The sequence below is a fragment of the Syngnathus leptorhynchus genome, chromosome 2 (assembly GCF_054491065.1).
Source record: "Syngnathus leptorhynchus isolate UIUO chromosome 2, UIUO_Slep, whole genome shotgun sequence".
Classification (NCBI taxonomy): domain Eukaryota; kingdom Metazoa; phylum Chordata; class Actinopteri; order Syngnathiformes; family Syngnathidae; genus Syngnathus; species Syngnathus leptorhynchus.
Window position 1 is genome coordinate 8,381,705 of NC_141196.1, and position 17,587 is coordinate 8,399,291.

Here is a 17,587-nt window from a genome sequence, read left to right on the forward strand (position 1 = left end):
AGTCCCCATGATGTAGCACTTTCTGTCCTGCTGCGCTGGTCATACAAGAGACAGCTGTAAGCGAGCGACGGTGTATTTGTTTTAGGATGGGATGTGTCAAAAAATACAAGCCTGTAGAAGAGTAACACCTGTTTCCTTTAAAGAGCCGGCGTCACTGAAGCTAGTTTGCATTTTGGTGTTTTTGCTTTATTTCCCCGAGCCTGTCTTGCAATAACTCTGCATGGAGTGTCGGGAGGGGGGAGATTTGACACCTTGTATCGGTAAAAAGGTTATGGCCAAGCGTGATGTTACCTCCAGGTGAGGAGCATTTTTAATAGTTGCTAACCAAAACAGCAGCATATATGTAAACAGTCTCTCAGATGAATTCAAGCGTTTAGTGTTACGTTATGTAAGAATGAGGGCAGATTCCGATTCAGGAGATCTTACATTTCTTACATTGAGAAAAAAATGTAGTAAAAAAGTGTTGACTTGTGTTATTTATCCCAGAAATGTATATTCGTTACAGCTCTCACTACTCACAGTCTTGAACCCGTTGTACTGTTTTGTTTTCTGTTCTCTTACACATACACACACATACATTGAAGCTCGCTTCCAACACCCCAGCGATAATGGCGGCCCGCCAGAAAACGGCAGAGCATTTTATTTCACGCAGTTGTTGTTGTCTTTTAACGCACAGACACACATGCAAGCCTCATCGAGAGTCCATTTGTTATGTGTCACCTCACAACAGCCTGTCAGCACTGTGATAAACTCTCTCTTGTCATGGCAGGACGATTTAACCCAAAAAAGAAAAAGCTGCTCACACTTAAAGAGCAATGAAATCAGAAATGTAATTTCCATTCAATATAAATAAAAAATGTAGTATTTGTAATGTTTATTATGACAGGAATAGAACGTTCCAAGATTACTTCAGATGTATAGATTAAAACCAATTTGTCACGATTAATCGCTGGAGGTTGGAGTCAATAATAATGATGATTTCAAAATTTGAGAAAGAGCCACAGAAACCACGCTGATTGTCTTTCATTGATTTGTCAGTTCCATGATGAACATACAAGGCGGGCGTGTACTATATTCCCAAAAAGGGGTGCCAACAACAGCTGGCCAACATCCAATACTTGGATTCACGTTCGCCTCCTCGCCAAAGACGTCAATTACATTGGAAAGGGAGAGGGAGGAGGAATCAACAGCATTCCAATCTATGTCGGTTTGAAATGTCTCTGAGATTGTGGAAACATTAGTGGATCATTAACATGTGTGTCCGTTGAGAAGGAAAAGCGTGACTCAGCTCTACGCGCAACATTGAACGTAAATACAGGCACCTCTTGCAACTTTAACATCACTGTCCAGGGCTCATTCATAAAAAAATAAATAAATGTATTGTTCCGTTTTTGTATTTCTACATCTGGGTTGGGAAATCAATCTCACCATGACCATATGAGACAACTATGTTGGCAAAATATAATTAACAAACCACAATTTGAGAGAGAGAGAGAGAGAGAGAGAGAGAGAGAGAGAGAGAGAGAGAGAGAGAGAGAGAGAGAGAGAGAGAGAGAGAGAGAGAGAGAGAGAGAGAGAGAGAGAGAGAGAGAGAGAGAGAGAGAGAGAGAGAATAAGTATATAAAATATCAAGCTAAAAATAAGGTATTTAATATTCAAACTGTTGTTTTTGATCCCTGCAACATGTACCAAAAAAAGCTGGGACAGGCTTGTTGACCATTGTGTCAATTGAACTCAGATGAGCTCGGGGCCACATAAAAAAAAAAGTAATATTATCTACTCTAATATTATCACAACTTTACATTGTTCTTAAATCGGAACAATTTAAATTTGTTCGGAAAAATAAGTCAACTGAGTACCAGCACGACCTTTGGAAGGTACTTAACATGGTGGAAGGGTGTGGGGGCTGACATAGTACATGGTTTGCAAAAAAATTAAAATATCCTTCTATATAAAAGGAAAAGAAAAGCACTGAGTGCAATAAATGTCAAAATTGGATATAATAATAATAATATGAATTTTCCTAAATAGACAGCAAAATAAGTCAGTTGAACTCAGTAGTTGAGTCATTGTTGTGATTGTTGTCCTTCCTATAAAATGTTGCCCCTCCAAGTACAATATTCACATGGCCACATCGCAATCCCAATGTTTACACTTTGACCACCATTGTTGTTGACTTTGTGACATTCCCAAACAGCGTACGACATGGCAGCTGCTTTCCTCTCACACGTTTACGAGGGTCACGGCTTTCTTGGCTTTTTTTTTCTGCAGCGTGACCACGGGCAGCTGTGATTATCACCGCCACCGTGTTTACATTTCTACTGCCATTGCCCCTGCCCGTCCCGCTCAGATCTTTGTCACGCAGCCGTAACTATTTGATACTTAACATCACGCTGCGTTTACGAGGCCGGCCTTAAGCCCCCTCGTGGCCCGTCTGGAACCTTCTGGTCACACGCTGGGGCCTTTTTGGATGCGAGCACGTACACGCGCTGATGGATATAATCCACTCTACCCGCGCTCTGCTTGGTGTAACCTTTGTGAAGCCAAAGCCCGCCTTCATGCTTGTTGACTTCACAAGGCTCTCGCGTCCGAAAGCACGACTATTTGAAATCAGGCTCCCGGAGAATTTCATGCTCGCAAAGTGTTGGAAAAGAGGCAAGTATATGATGGAAATTGAATTTGATTCTTCTGGTTCTCATCTGACTTGGATGATGGTCAATCTTATGTTCACACAAGATGCACATAATTCAGGAAATGACCGGACCTAGTAAGTAAAAGTGAATAGCTTACATACATAGATGTAACGTTAAAGACAATATGAACTGTGAAGGTGACCAATATTAAAATGAAACAGAAGAAAAAAAAAGCTCTATTAGCCCTACACAGTGTATAGAGTATAGTCAAATGCAATTATGATAACACTGATTTCATGAATATGCCACGAAAGCCGCAATAGACTCAAAACTACGGAAAATCAAATGTACACCCAACAGAGCAAAGATCCAAGCAACCAACTAAGTAGCAAATACAAAAAAAAAAGACTACCGCCAAATGAGCCAACTGAGTTACCTATGAAAACCAACCAATCAATTAAAAATAATGACCTCTGCCCAAAGGCTGTAAGCTGTGGATCAGCTATTTGTTCATTCTAATGCAAAAAAAAATAAAGAACAATTGCATAGGGAATAGAGCACTGCTCTGCGGAGAGAAAATCTGGCTTGGTGAATGACTTGGAATGCGACCAATAATCCATCGCAATGAGGTCAGTGTGCAGGATCACACAATCAAATGCATGCAAATAGCCGGATATGTTTTTGTTCCCTTTCTTTTAAAATGTCATAAAAGAAAACGCAGAATGATGCCTTATGTTTGTACTTGCCAGAAACCAACATCCAAATATTTGTGCTGCCTGCTAAATATGAATTTGTTATTCCGTCCACATAAGCACGCACACACGCAGGCATGCATCTTTACTACATCAAACTGTTCATTGACACAGCAATGGTCTCGCTCACATCCTGGGATAACCTTTAATGATGTCACGTATTTGTCAGCGGCCGCGAGAAGATACGGCATTCCGACGTGGCTCCTGGAGCAAATCATCGGCGGCCTGACAGGGAGGGAGGGGGGGGGGGGTGGTACGCATTCATGAAACACTCCCAAAATCAAACATGGCCGCCGTCATCAATTGTGGTTTTGTGTAGAAAATAAAAGAAAAGAACACTTCTTCAGCTTGGCCATTGGCTGACATTAGTTACAGGAAACATTACAAACAGTTCAACATGAGGACACTTAGAAACAACACTGACTGATGATTGGTATTAAATTACAAGCGCGCTTAATAAAGTGGTCCAGAGAGAGGTAAACAGCAGAAAGCAAAAACACAACCAGTAACGACGGCAAGATACAAAAACAGCAACACAACACCTTATTCTCCGAGACAATTAAGAACAAAGAGCAAAAGGAAAAGACAACCGTAGCTTCCGAAGCAGTTTGGTTTGCGAGAGAACAGACAGACCGGAGAGAATCACCAGAAAGGGTAAAGTCGCCAGAAGCAAATGGCAGAGGCAACCAAAGCTTGAAAGAAGACCTCCTTTTGACTTTTTAATGAGGACTTTATGAAAGAAAATGAAAGACGGGGTCTTTGTCAGACAGCTCATCAAAACGACAAGTTGGCTGAAGCCTCTGGTCATCTTCCCGGCAATAACGCAAAAATGACGGCGCATTATTTCACTCTCCAGCCGCAAGATCCAACGTGTGTTTGACAAACTATCGGCATATAAATCAATAAGTGCGGTCTACCGTATCCTCGTCATGTATTACGAACGGTGATTTAGACTATACGATTACAATTGAAAAGGTGGTCACGTGTTGCGTTCACAAAGCGGTGTCGTTTGATGGCGGTAATTGATGAGAACTTGATTGGAGCGATAAGCAGCTTTGGCTGTGCTTTCTTCTCATGAACTCAAGAGTGAAGAAAGATTTAGTGAGTGGATGCTTGATACGACGTTCGCTTTAGATTCAAGCGGGGAGGACAACTGTTTCCAATATTTGCCTTGCTAAATCAGCCTGACAAAATATTGCAAACACTTCCCAGTCAAATGTGAGAATCATCATCTTTATATTGTTGGCTATTGACTTTCTACTCTTTGTCGATTTTTCCAATGTTGACATTTTTGTTTTGCTTTTTTGCAAACATTTGCTTTTCTGTTTTGCTTTTTTTAAACACATTCACCATATTTTTGTTGTATTTTGACTTGTTTGACTTGTCATTTTGCTCATATTCTTTTCTCATTTTTGAAATTGTTCATTAACTTTTAGAATCTTCATTTTTACATGTATCTACCATTTATATTCATCATTCCTTACGATTTCACAATGGTATACTAAAAGATGACTGGAAAGGAGAAGTGGTGGAGGAGGAAGAAAGGGTGCGGAGGGGGGTGAGGGGGGTGAGGGTAAGCAGCACATAAGTGGCCCCCGTGAAGACGCACTGATCCTGCGCCAAACATCCACTTCCTGACGGGCCTGCTCTGGAACAACTGGAGCTCATTAGGACGCTTCTGGGGAAGATGAATTAGCCAAGGGGACGAGGGGGGAGCGTGAGGTGCGTCTATCAGCACTCGCTCTGGCTCTTTGCTGGGACACCTTGTTGTTGGTCTCCCCGCGGAGGAGGATGACGATGATGGCCGCGATGGCCGAGTGTGTTTGATGTGCAGACGCCATGTCCACTGGGTCTTTTGTCTCTAATTTATCTCATTGAAAGACGCCACAAAAAGACATCTGCGGCTTCCAAAAAACCTTTGGCAGGCCGCACCGCTAATCAAGTCCAAATATGCAGGAGTCTGTATTAAGCCCACTGTGATTGAATATTATTCTTTGCTCAGGCTACAGTCATTTATTATTTTACATTTTTTACTGCCAGCACAATTATGCTCTCTTATTTCCGACAAACTTGTTGGCCGCAACGTGCTAAAGTTCTTCGGGATATTCACATGAAAACAGATTCATAAATCACTGTGCCTACTTTTAAGTATGCTTTGTCAACAAGGTGACAAATTTGATACACAAGGAGACTGTGGGCAGCAAGAAAATGTAGTGCTACAAAAGACAACAATAATTACTGATTATTTAAACAATGATTATTCTCACCTGCCTCTTGTTACCTGTCGTGTATATACGTTATATACTCTAACCCCTAACCCTAACCCTAAACCTAACCCTAACCCCAACCCTAACCCTGCTCCAACCCTAACCCAACCCTAACCCTAACGCTAACCCCTCACCCTAACCCTAGCTATAACCCTAGCTCGAACCCCAACCCTAAACCTAACCCTAACCCTAGCCCCGGCTCTAACCCTAACCCTAGCTCTAAACCTAGCCCTAACTCCAGCACTAATCCTAACCCCTAACCCTAACCCCAACCCTAGCCCTTACCCTATCCCTAGCCCCAACCCTAACCATATCCCCAACCCTAACCCAACCTCACTTTTATTTTTGTTAATCTGTCTCTCAGGCCCTGACAGAAAAAGTAATAATCAGTTCGAGGTTAAGTGGTGTCTTAGAAAAACAGAAGACACATTAGTTGCAAGCCCACAATAACAACAGTAACACTGTCACACGCACTCAACTCTTTTACGGCACTCACCCCAGGAGGATTGTTGCGTTGCAATCTGAACCCCAGTCCAGATTTATGGCTGTTTTCAGCTTGTTACAGCAGATTTATCTTCACAATAAAAGAAGAGACAAACAATCTGGAGGAATCATTAAGGGGTGGAGAGGCAGGGGTGCGAAAGATGTGCCACAAAAACATGGCAACTAAATAAGCCTGAAGCCTTGTCAGAATAAGTGTTACAAAACACTACAAAGAAAAAGTACCAAAAACAATTCATCGCTCATGAGGTACTGATGATGTACTGATGTTTACTTTTTTGTTGTTTGTTAGCATGTCTTCCAACACTATTTTTTGGTGCCTTTCTTCTTTTGAATGAAACAGGTCCCCTCACCTAGAATTAAATATTTGTATTTACTCAAAATCTACTTGGGTTATCTAGACAGCTATCGAAGATAACTAGGTAGCCAATCTCACTAAAGTCAAGTCTACAATAACACAGCTACGATGGATTTCAAATTAAATAGACAAGTCTATCAGATGCCCGTGCCACACCTCTACTCTGAGCCTCCGCTAAAAGATATATCTAAGAGAGAGCCCATGCGGCCTACAGAGAAACTCATATAGGTTGCCTGTATCAAGAACGTTTTGAAATGAGCAAGATATTTTCAACTATCTGGATACCCCATCATTAACGTTCTCATGTATTTTCCTGGACGTGGCAATGACATCTGAGCTGCCAAACCTCGTCAGTCAGTTCATGACACGTCCAAGAATCCAAGAGTCTCAGAATTATAGCAGCCAGCAAAATACAAACGACACAAGTGGATGAAGCTACGAGCGGTCGATAATCAACACCGGACCTTGTAATCTTAAACGGGACATTTTCATTCTTTCCGAGCGATGTGAGCGGTCATCTCTTGGAGGAAACTAGCTTGGCGGCAACACGTCCTTTTAAGCAGTCACACCCTGACTGACGATCAATTTCCGTGATTCATGATCCGGCACCAAAGGAGTGCAGCTGAAACAAGAGAAAAAAGGAATGCTGACATGATAGGTTGAAAAATCTACACAGCCGCGTTTAACATTTGTCTTCTTGTCAAGTTAATGGTAGTTAACAACATGCATCTGCCTATCTAGTTAGCATTTTAGTAATACATTGTTTTGCTCAATAGCTAGCTGGCATAGCTATTCAAAGTTAATTTACAGTATGTTATTTGCTCGATTTATATATATATATATATACATATATATGTGTATTAGCGCAAGGGGGCCGAATAATATTGCACGCCCCACTTTTCAGTTTTTTATTTGTTAAAAAAGTTTAAATTATCCAATAAATTTTGTTCCACCTCACGATTGTGTCCCACTTGTTGTTGATTCTTGACAAAAATATTACAATTTTATATCTTTATGTTTGATGCCTGAAATGTGGCGAAGTGTTGAAGGGTTCAAGGGGGCCGAATACTATCGTAAGGCACTGCAGTGTAGCAAAATGTGTTGATCTAACATTCCTAGCTAGCTAGCTACCAGATCTATGTATTTAGCGATCACAGTTACATAGGCTACCAAGTGAAGTGAGATACATGTTATGCTAGTTTATCAGTCTCAGCTAGCATATTTCTATCAAACATTTACAACTACACTCGATTTTTACTAACCATTTCACACACACTCAAAGTAATTTATTTTATACCTATTGTCATTTTTATTGCATAGTTTGTTGGTGGCCTTTATTTCCAATGTCTCATCCTTATTAGACTTCTCCCTGCGATTGATTAAATAAATGTCGATCCAGGCTCGCCACTTTTCGCGGAAATACAGCACTTAAACGATTCTTTTACGTATTTCTTTGCGGATGTTTTTTTTATTTATGGTGTGAAAGTATATATGACTAACTACACGTAATTCCTCCAAATAAACACAGGTGTAAAGACGACGCTGGTTGATCATACTGATGACAGGGTTCCTTCTCAAGGTCATGGTCTTCAGCCTATTAGCAGACTTGATACGCTAAACATGGAAAGACTTATGAGTGAGGGAATAGTTTTGCCAGACAGCCGCAGACACCCCATGGAGACAGTCCTGCGTCAAGTTGCTCCTTTGGAAAAAAATAAATAAATCTCGCCTCTCATTTGAGTGACAGGCCATATGGGCCACAGTGCCATCCAGGAACCCCTGCTGGTGACCCCCCCCCCCCCCCCCCAAACACCGCAGACAAAAAATGACAACCCCACCTCATTCCAACCAGCAGTCATGTTCTCTCATGTTGGGCATCACCACTACACTATGTATACATGTTCAGTGTCTTTATGCCCAGTGGGCATGAGCTAACATGTTCAGCATCAGCATAAACTTATGGCTAAAACTACATGCGGACTCTTACCAGTTTCTTCGTGCCGTTTTCAACATTGTAATCTAATACTTCAGCTATTATTATCATCACAACTCTTAAAACACCTACAACAATCATAAAGAGAAGAATGTCTGGCAGGAATAGTGATATGCCAACATGGGTTGACAATAATATTAATAATAAAAGTCTGTGACGATCGTTGATGGTTGATTTCTCAGAATGTTAAATATACAAAATATATATACTGTATATCATAATCAGTCATTTCAAAATATTTTGTAAGGAATGTTTATATTTTAACTGCATTTGTAGTATTTTAATGGACGACAGCATTTATTCTTACATTGTTGTTAGTGTTTCATCATATCAAATTAAATCCCCAGTTTGTGTTTGCACACATTCTTGGCAATAAATACCAAATATGAACAACGGCAGATGCATTTTTCTACATCCAGCGCATCAAAAATTGCTCATAATTTCCAATCTGTGTGTAATTTTGCTCCACCGTTACAATTCATTAGCAAAGAAAACAAAAACGGTGGTCTTTTTGTGCGCCATCTACAAAGTGGACACAGATGTAGCGGCGTGGGTGCTAATAAGAGCTTGCGTACGAGTGTGAATGTGCCATTATATTGAAATTACCACATTAAAGGGGGGGAAAAAATCCACCCTTGTAGTCCAATACAGCCCTTGAGAGGGTGGCCCACGTCCATCTCAGTTAATGATCAATTTCCTTGTCCGAATAAATACTTCCTACTAAAAATAAAAATATAGTTTCAACATTTTATTTTCAGTGAAACACAAGAGGATACACTCGTTTAATTGGAAGGCAAAAGAATCCTCTTTGGAGTCCACATGCTGTTCTGGGGATTATATTTCATTGTTTTGTTTTATGATTAATATGAATTCACAAGGCCATCTGGCGCTGGTCTGAGTCACCGGCGGGTCAAACAACATTTCCACTTAACATCACTTTAGAAATCATTTCCTCCTGTGCTCATTACAAATAAATACTTGGCAATACCATGTAACGTTAAAACTATTTTATTTGAATTATGGTTCAGCTCGGCATAAAATTAACATAGATGTTGTCTTTTAGGATCCAATCATTGATTTCTTTACGCTCCGCAACGACAACAAAAATTAGAATCTGACAGTCCCTGTTGAATTTCTTCAATTTACAAAAACACAAATGCTTAGTTCATTGAAGGCTCAAAAATCATCTGTAAGTTTGCAAAATCATGAACGCTAGCTTTACTCACTACCAACGATTTGCTTCAATTCTCTTGAAAGTATGTTAATTGGGTCTATCAAAGTCTAGAAATGTTCATTATGTTACTAGATTCACTCTGTTAAAAAAAAAAAAAACGGATTTGATACGAATGTCCATACGTCCAATTCTAAGAGGAACGATTCGGTTCGGTTACACACATCTTCAAAATCAAACCTAAATTTCGGATTCAAATTGTTTTTTGCTCCACCCCTGCTGGTGAAATTATGTTTGTTTTTAAAGAAATAACCGTGAGCGAGGAAAGCTTAGCGTTGACGCCGTCACGGAGGTCAGCTGCATGTTTCGGCGGCCGTCATCAGGAATACTTAACGGCGGTTTGACAAAGGTCGTAAATGGAGTCAAGGTGTCAAACAGGTGCTGCGAAAGAGGAGAGCGGGACGAATAAAACCCGAGTGCAGAGAGGAGGCGCCGAGAGACAGAGCTCTCCGACAAAGACGTTGGAGAGGCGCTAACGTCGACCTCTGGCTCCTTGCCTGTCGTAAATCGCCAGTCGTTACGGAGGGCCGGACGCCTCCTGGCGATCGCTTCAAACGGGGGTGCGGCGCTTCTACGCGTTAGTTCGGGGGCTTTGGGTGAGGGGTGCGTTACGATCCCATCGCTGCTCTGCGCCTCCACATCTGGCTGGCAGCGCCTCGGCCCCCAAATTGAGACTTTGTGTCTTCTTGTGACATCTTTATGAAGGCCCGCTGTTACTCACTTCTATAAACCTGGCCTTCACCTAACTGGCCTCCCTTCGACACCCGGTGACGGTGAGACATTAACGCAAAACATTTGTGGCGTCTTCCTTAAAGGAGCTGTGAAAATGGGAATTGAACCTGTGCACCTTGTTGACATTACACCACTGGATGAATCTATCCGCCCTGCGCTGATTTATGAGCTGGCCTGGAAGTGCCCGCATGCACCCGTTGAAGTTATTCCCTACTTCAAGGATTCCCAGACTGTGGTGAGCGCCATTCCAGGGGGTGCGTGAGATTGAAAGTGTAACGGCAATCAGTTGTAAAATAAAATTTTGTGTGAGCGTGAAGCCTTTATTGCCCACGAAAAGGCTTTGTTTTTACTCTGTGAGGGTGGGGTGTGTTAACTCTGCGTGGCCTAAAAGATTTGGGAAAGACTGGTTTGGAGCAGAGATTCCCAAACTGTGGTGTGCCATGAAAATTAGAGTGGCTACCTCTCTAGAAATATTTCAATCTCGACTACAACACATTTTTCTACACTCGCGTTTGGTTAAACCACAAAGAAGTTCCCACTCAGCCTGGATTTTGACCTGTTTTATTGCCGCTTCTCTTCTCTTCTTAGAGTTGTTAGTGCGGAGGATTCTGCATAAACCGACCAGGACAGGTTCTAAGCTAAGGGAAAGCACTCTCGACTTGATTTGATTTTCTTAGTTCTTACGCAAGCAGATGGGACGTCCAAATATGGGATATTTAGGGAGTTCATGAGTAAAAAAAAAAAAAGAGGATTCCCAAACCGTTATACATGCACCCTCCTGGGATTTTAATAATTTATTGTCACTGATTTGATTTAAGTGAGGGTCAGAAGCACTGAGTGGACGTGCCAACTTTGTTGAGATGCACTGGAGAAGGTTGTGTCTTAAAATATATGTGGAAGACAGATTTGGAGAAAACGGTCTTGTACCCACCCCTGATGGTTTGCTCATTTTCAGGTTTAAGTTTTTCGAGGCGGGGGGGGGGGGGGCATGTGCAAGATAGATGGGCTCCACCAAATATTTTGTGATGTCAAATTTCATTTAGAATTTTATGTAATTGTAATAATGCGACATACAAGACAGACTGGACTCAACAACAGAATATGGTGTGGAGGGTAACAGTAGGAGACATGATGCTACTGGATGACGGACAGCTTCACTGTCACTTGACATCCACTAATGCCTCCCATGGCCTACCCTCTGCATCCCCCCTCCCCCCAAATAAGCCTTAGGGGCATGGCGCCATGGCCGTCATGCATGCGCAGTGTAGCGTTTCCCAAAATGCAGGATGGATGCAATGGGGGCTCTTTGCCTTTGACAGCGAGAATAAATCACCACAATTACAAGCTACTAGAAACTGCAACTCCTTCTCAAATTCAAGGTGTATTTATTTAACTGCAGATGGGAGAGACGACTATTGTATGCATTTAGTTAGATAATGTTGTATCACAAAAATCCAGGGGATAGCGACCACGACCGAACATGAAGAAACACATGAGGCAATAACAGTGTTGTTGAGTCCTGATTTGAATAATTACATGCCTCGAAATGGCAGCAAAATACTTTCTTTCGGTTAGACAAGGCTATGGCCTAACTAAATGAAGCACCTGTCCCCCCCCCAAGTCAACATAGCTACTTGGCATGTCGCCATAAGGAGTCTTTGGCCTGAACAAAGAAAAGGATAGAGTGAGCTATTTTTTGGACGAAAAGAAAAAGGCTAGGTTATGAATGCCAAACGGTAAATATGATAAAAGCGATGTTATTGAGCGACGCCTTTTGTCACTGCCTTTGCTCATAGTAACACCACCACCATCTGACTCTCTATAGCCCTCCCCACCAATTTCTTCTTTTTTTGTAGCATGTGGGTAGGACGTAAGGGAGCGCAGGACAGGGGGAAATTGGCGTAATGAATTTAGGGCGCTCATGCTTGCTGAGGCGAGGCTCCCTCGGCTGCTCGTAGCCATTAATCTTCCGCACTCTGTCAAGACCAAAATGCGCCCACAATGAGCAAAGGGGGAGCTCCAATTGACTACCAATTACGCGCCTGTGAATAAAGGATGTGGAGAGAGAGAAGCTTGCAGGGGTGCAATATGCTTCGGCGCTGACGTTTAGTTTATCCCTGCAACTGCTTGTGTGTGTGTGTGTGTGTGTGTGTGTGTGTGTTTGTATGTGTGCTGGAGTGTGAAGGAACTGTGCTTATCTGAGTGTTCACACCACCATGAGGTGTTAAGAAGCAGCGGGAGGCTTTTTTGGGGTAAAATATCACAATTTTTATGCTATGTTTACATGAGAAGGATGAAGTCAAAACAACAGTATATTTTGCGGTTTGGATTTTTAATGCCTAACCCTGTTTCGGTCAACAAATCTTGACTACAAAATATAGACAGAGTTCAGTGGTACTATGCATTTGAATATTCAACATAACCATATGACTTTGTCTTATGATAGTTTATTAGCTTAATGCTAATGTATAATGGGAAACGTAATAAACAGACTAACAAATCTAGTATTGATGTCACAATAGTTATCATCAACACAAGTAGATAACCCGACGGCCAATAAGAATCTCTTAAAACAGGGCAGTTCAATTGCTGGCAACTATTTATTTAATCAAATATTCAGTTAACTTTATGATATGCTAATTCGGGGAAGTCCCACTACTTTTTCTTTCTGTTAAAAGACAGCAAGCATTAAAGGTGCTATTTAATGCTAAGTTTTCATTGAATTGCTGCTGAAGGTATGAGGCCTCCCTCATTTGTTAGAATTTGTAAACAAAGTTGTCTATTTTCTGAGATTAAAAAAAAAAAAAAGATGCTGCAAATCTATATAGTATTTCAAAATATTGAACTCCCCCTGGTGGCTAGGCTGTGCACATTACACGGAGAAGTGCAATTTCCATCGAATTGAAGCAAAAAATCAGATGTATGTTTTGGTGGATGTATTTTATGTTTTAATAAAGGAAGTACTGTAAATTAAACTGCAAAGTCATGGCACGGCTGTATTATAATTTCAACCAGAATTTTCCAGTTGTCTTTGACATGTGATTGCTCCAAAATGTTGTCCATTCATAACGATGTGCTGCTCTGGTATTTATTTCCTGAAAGGGATCCATTTGTGCAAACGTTACAAAGCGTAAGTGTGGAATCAGAACCTTTGGCAGGATGCATGTTATTGGGGTACGTTAACACTGTACAGGCGTATTCAGGGAAACTCCATTGTTAGCATGATTGCCCCCCGCCCCTTCTGGTTGCGATTATTCCGAGCCATGTTTATTGTATTACCCCTACGAACATGACAAGAACTAATACGTTGCTTAATTGTGTCTGATTCCGTTCGGATTCCATTGCGCTATCACAGCCGCGGTCCAGTTGGGTTCCTAATTAGGCCGTTACACCAAAATGAGAGGGGTGGAAAATAAATCATAGAAAAACTCAAAGATGAAGACTAAAAGGATGTTGGGCCAAGTGGCTGTGAAGTATGCACACTTGAGGATTCCAAGAACAACTTTCACAGCTACAATAACACCTTTCAAAGCGGAGTGATTTTTTTTTTTTTTGTTAGCTATTTAAGACTTTCATGTGTGTGGAAAAATGTCAGGAATGAAGATAGAGAGAGAGTGAAAGTGTGCGCTTGAATTTATGTACACAAGAGGACATTGACTTACGTTTGGTGAACGGTGAAGACTGTTCCTGAGTGCTTCTTCACTTCCAGGTTATTGTAATCTCTTGAATTTTCTTTCTATGAAGGACTACTCTCTACGGACACCACTGTAAAAGAAAAAAAAATGTATGAGACTACTTATTTTTAAGAAATGCATTTCTGAGGGAAAAAAAACATTGTTATGGAAAATATGTTTAATTTCATGGAACAAAACCATCATCATCAATGTTCGACATTTTGCAATAATATTTCTAGTAAAAGAGTAATAAAAAAGTAAAAAACATAATTTGTCTCATAACGGGACGGACTTGCTACTTAGGTCAATTTGCAGCATGTGGGTAGCTTTCTTGGTCATCTTGTACAGAACCCAATTTTTGGGTTGACAACCGCATTTTTTGGTTTGTGTTTGAAAAAAAAGCTTGAGGTGAAGACATAAAGTCTATTTGATATATATGATTTAAGATTTTGAGAGATTGTGCAAAGAGTTGGGGTAAAATCATTTGAATTCATATGCCATTCATATGAGGAGTCCACATGGAAGTTGTTTAAGTGATGTCATAAGATTAAGAGGGGTGCTTGGAGAAATTGACCAAAAAGTTAGCACCATTACTTTGAGTAAACTGGCAGCGCCATGTTAATATGGTCTTGTCAAGAGCAGCAACACCAAAAGTGTGCTCAGTGTGTCATGATTGTATGAAGACACTTGGCCATTCTTGTGTATATGTGTGCGTGTGTGGGGGGGGGGGGTCGATTGGTTGTTGCCGGGCGGGATGAAAAGAGGCGTGAAGAAGGCCAACTGCTGGAGGTCGGCAAAGGGTTGCGCTTACAGCTTGAAAGAAGTCAACGACGGAGGAGGAGGAGGAGCACAGGCCACTTGACACACGCGTACACACAAACATTAAACTCTATGGTTGACATTTGTGTGTTTGAAGAGAAAAATGCTACAAGATCATGATTATTATTTTTTAAAAACAAGTTGGTTATTTTTCATAAAAAAGTCACATAAAACTCAATGGTTGACATTTGTGTGTTTGAAGAGAAAAATGCTACAAGATCATTAATATTTTTTTAAAAACAAGTTGGTTATTTTTTATATGAAAAAAAAAACATGTTTTGTAAATGATTGATGTTCCCAAGAGAAAAAAGTCGCATGCTATTCTCAAAACAATCAGTTTTAGATTTTAGATTTAGAGAAAGTCACATATTTTGAGGGAAGAAAACTTGAGGTTGAAAGTAGTGTATTTTAAAGGACAAAAGTCATGATGAAGCATTTAAAAACGTTTTGAAATGTTTACTTATCATATTTTATGTTGAGTAAAATTGTTTTTGAACAAGTATAAATTAGAAGCTCCACTGTAATTTTGTCTTTCTTAATGTTTCGTGTCTTTGTGAGCACAGCTTTGTAAGAAGTGACTTTTGACCTCTGTTGCCAACATGGTGACAATATGGTGGCTGAGGGGCTGGGGTGGAGGCGCTTGTCTATTTTATGTTATGTGTTGGAGGACATCAATCTTTCACTAATTCCTTCAAGTGTGAAAGGGTCTTGGTGGTGTCAGCCAAAGCGGGAAGATGGTTCCCGCCGGTGCTATTGAGTGAGGGGTGGGGCGGGGCGGGATTGGGGGGGGGGGGGGGTATCGGCAGACCCTCTGGCCAACACCTCCGGAAAGGCCCGGCCAGATGGTGACGGTATTAGCTCCACAAAGGGCGTCTAATTAGACCCACAATAGGGAGAGAAAGGCCGCCAGATACGGCACGTACGTAACACGCACAGTCACTTGTGTTCACCCAGCCACCCATGGATTAATAAACCAGATTGATGGGGGGGGTATTGCACGAAAATAGTTTTGGTCATTTCTTTTAACTGCCCTGAATTTTGGAATTCTAATCAAATTCTATAGTTGAACCCCTCCAGCACAGGTTCCAGTATGTGTATGTGTATTTGTGTTTATAAATAAATAAATAAATATATATATATATATATATATATATATATATATATATATATATATATATATATATATATATATATATATATATATATATATATATATATGACAGGATGCCTGAGTGTGTGTGCCATACACGCTACTCCCCCCCTCAGCAGTCATATAGGGGGCTATGACTTTATTAGCCCTCATTAACACAAATTAGAACACTTGAGCTCCCCTATCCTCAGCCTCCACCCTCAACAGCAGCGATGACAAATTGAATTAAGTGTTTGGAAACAAGTCAATCCCCCTCCCCAGCCAGGCGGCAGCCATATTGCGTTGACATTCATTGCAGTCAGGAGGGTGTCCCAGGGGGGCGTAAAGAAGAAGAAGAAAATGTGCTATTATGGGGAAGTAGGTGGAATAATTTAAGAGGCAGTGAATTCCTTTGGCGGATGCTCCCGACCGGGGCGGGTCCCGACTTAAGTTGGCCGAGTTAAGTGAGCCATTACCCGCCCCGCCAGATGCTTCTATTTAAACATTGGCCGGCACTTGGTTTTTATTTTTCCCTTTAAAATGGCAAAACAAATATATTCACACTGGAATTTTAAATTGTATAGTTAATTTACAAACACATTTATTTTTATTATTATTTTTACATGCCAAACAATTACGAAAAATAAGTACATTATTTTTACATTCTAGATGGTTAAGAAAAGTAAATAACATTTTCAGTGTATTGAAAATGTTTATATTTCCATAAGGCATATTAACTATGGCAACCCTTTTCTAAACAAGTTTCGTATATATAAAATTGTTACTTTCACTTTGTTATATTTCAGGTTATTTCAAAAGAATTGTTTTATAGTCTAGCTATTTTTTTTAATATGGCAGCTATTTGCCATTGAATTGTTTTATAAAATTAACCACTAACATATTTCACCATTTTTTTTAAACATGTCAGGTACTTTCTATCACTCCAATCTTCCGTTTTCTGAAGGGCTTATGCAATTTTATTTATTATTTCCGTGCAAATATAGCCAATAAAAATCATTTGGTGTTTTGAAAACTGAATGAAGCGACAGTCTAAAAAGTCCTGCGTACTCAGTTTTTCTTGGGCTAGAGTGGTGAAACACTGACACTTAGCGGCCAATTGGAAAATTACAAGCTAGCAAAACTCCACCAGAAAACGAGATTTCGGAGTTTTATTTACATGAAGCTGCTAAAATATGAAAAAGACGTTGAACAAAATTAAGGGTACACATTATATATACATAAGTACATATCGAAACATGTTTACACTTCATAAAACCATGCAATTACATTAATCTTCATCAAATTTTCTGTTTCTGAAATGTATGCAAGCTTAGGGTTTTTGTTCACTGACTTTCAATTACTATGATGAGACAATATGTATTTTATCAACTAATACTCGAGAGTGTAATTAAATTAGAGGGAACTCACAAGCAGTCGATGTCAGTTTCATCCTCTCGGTGTCGCTGTTGCTCCACAATTCTCGTACTGCTCCCTGCTC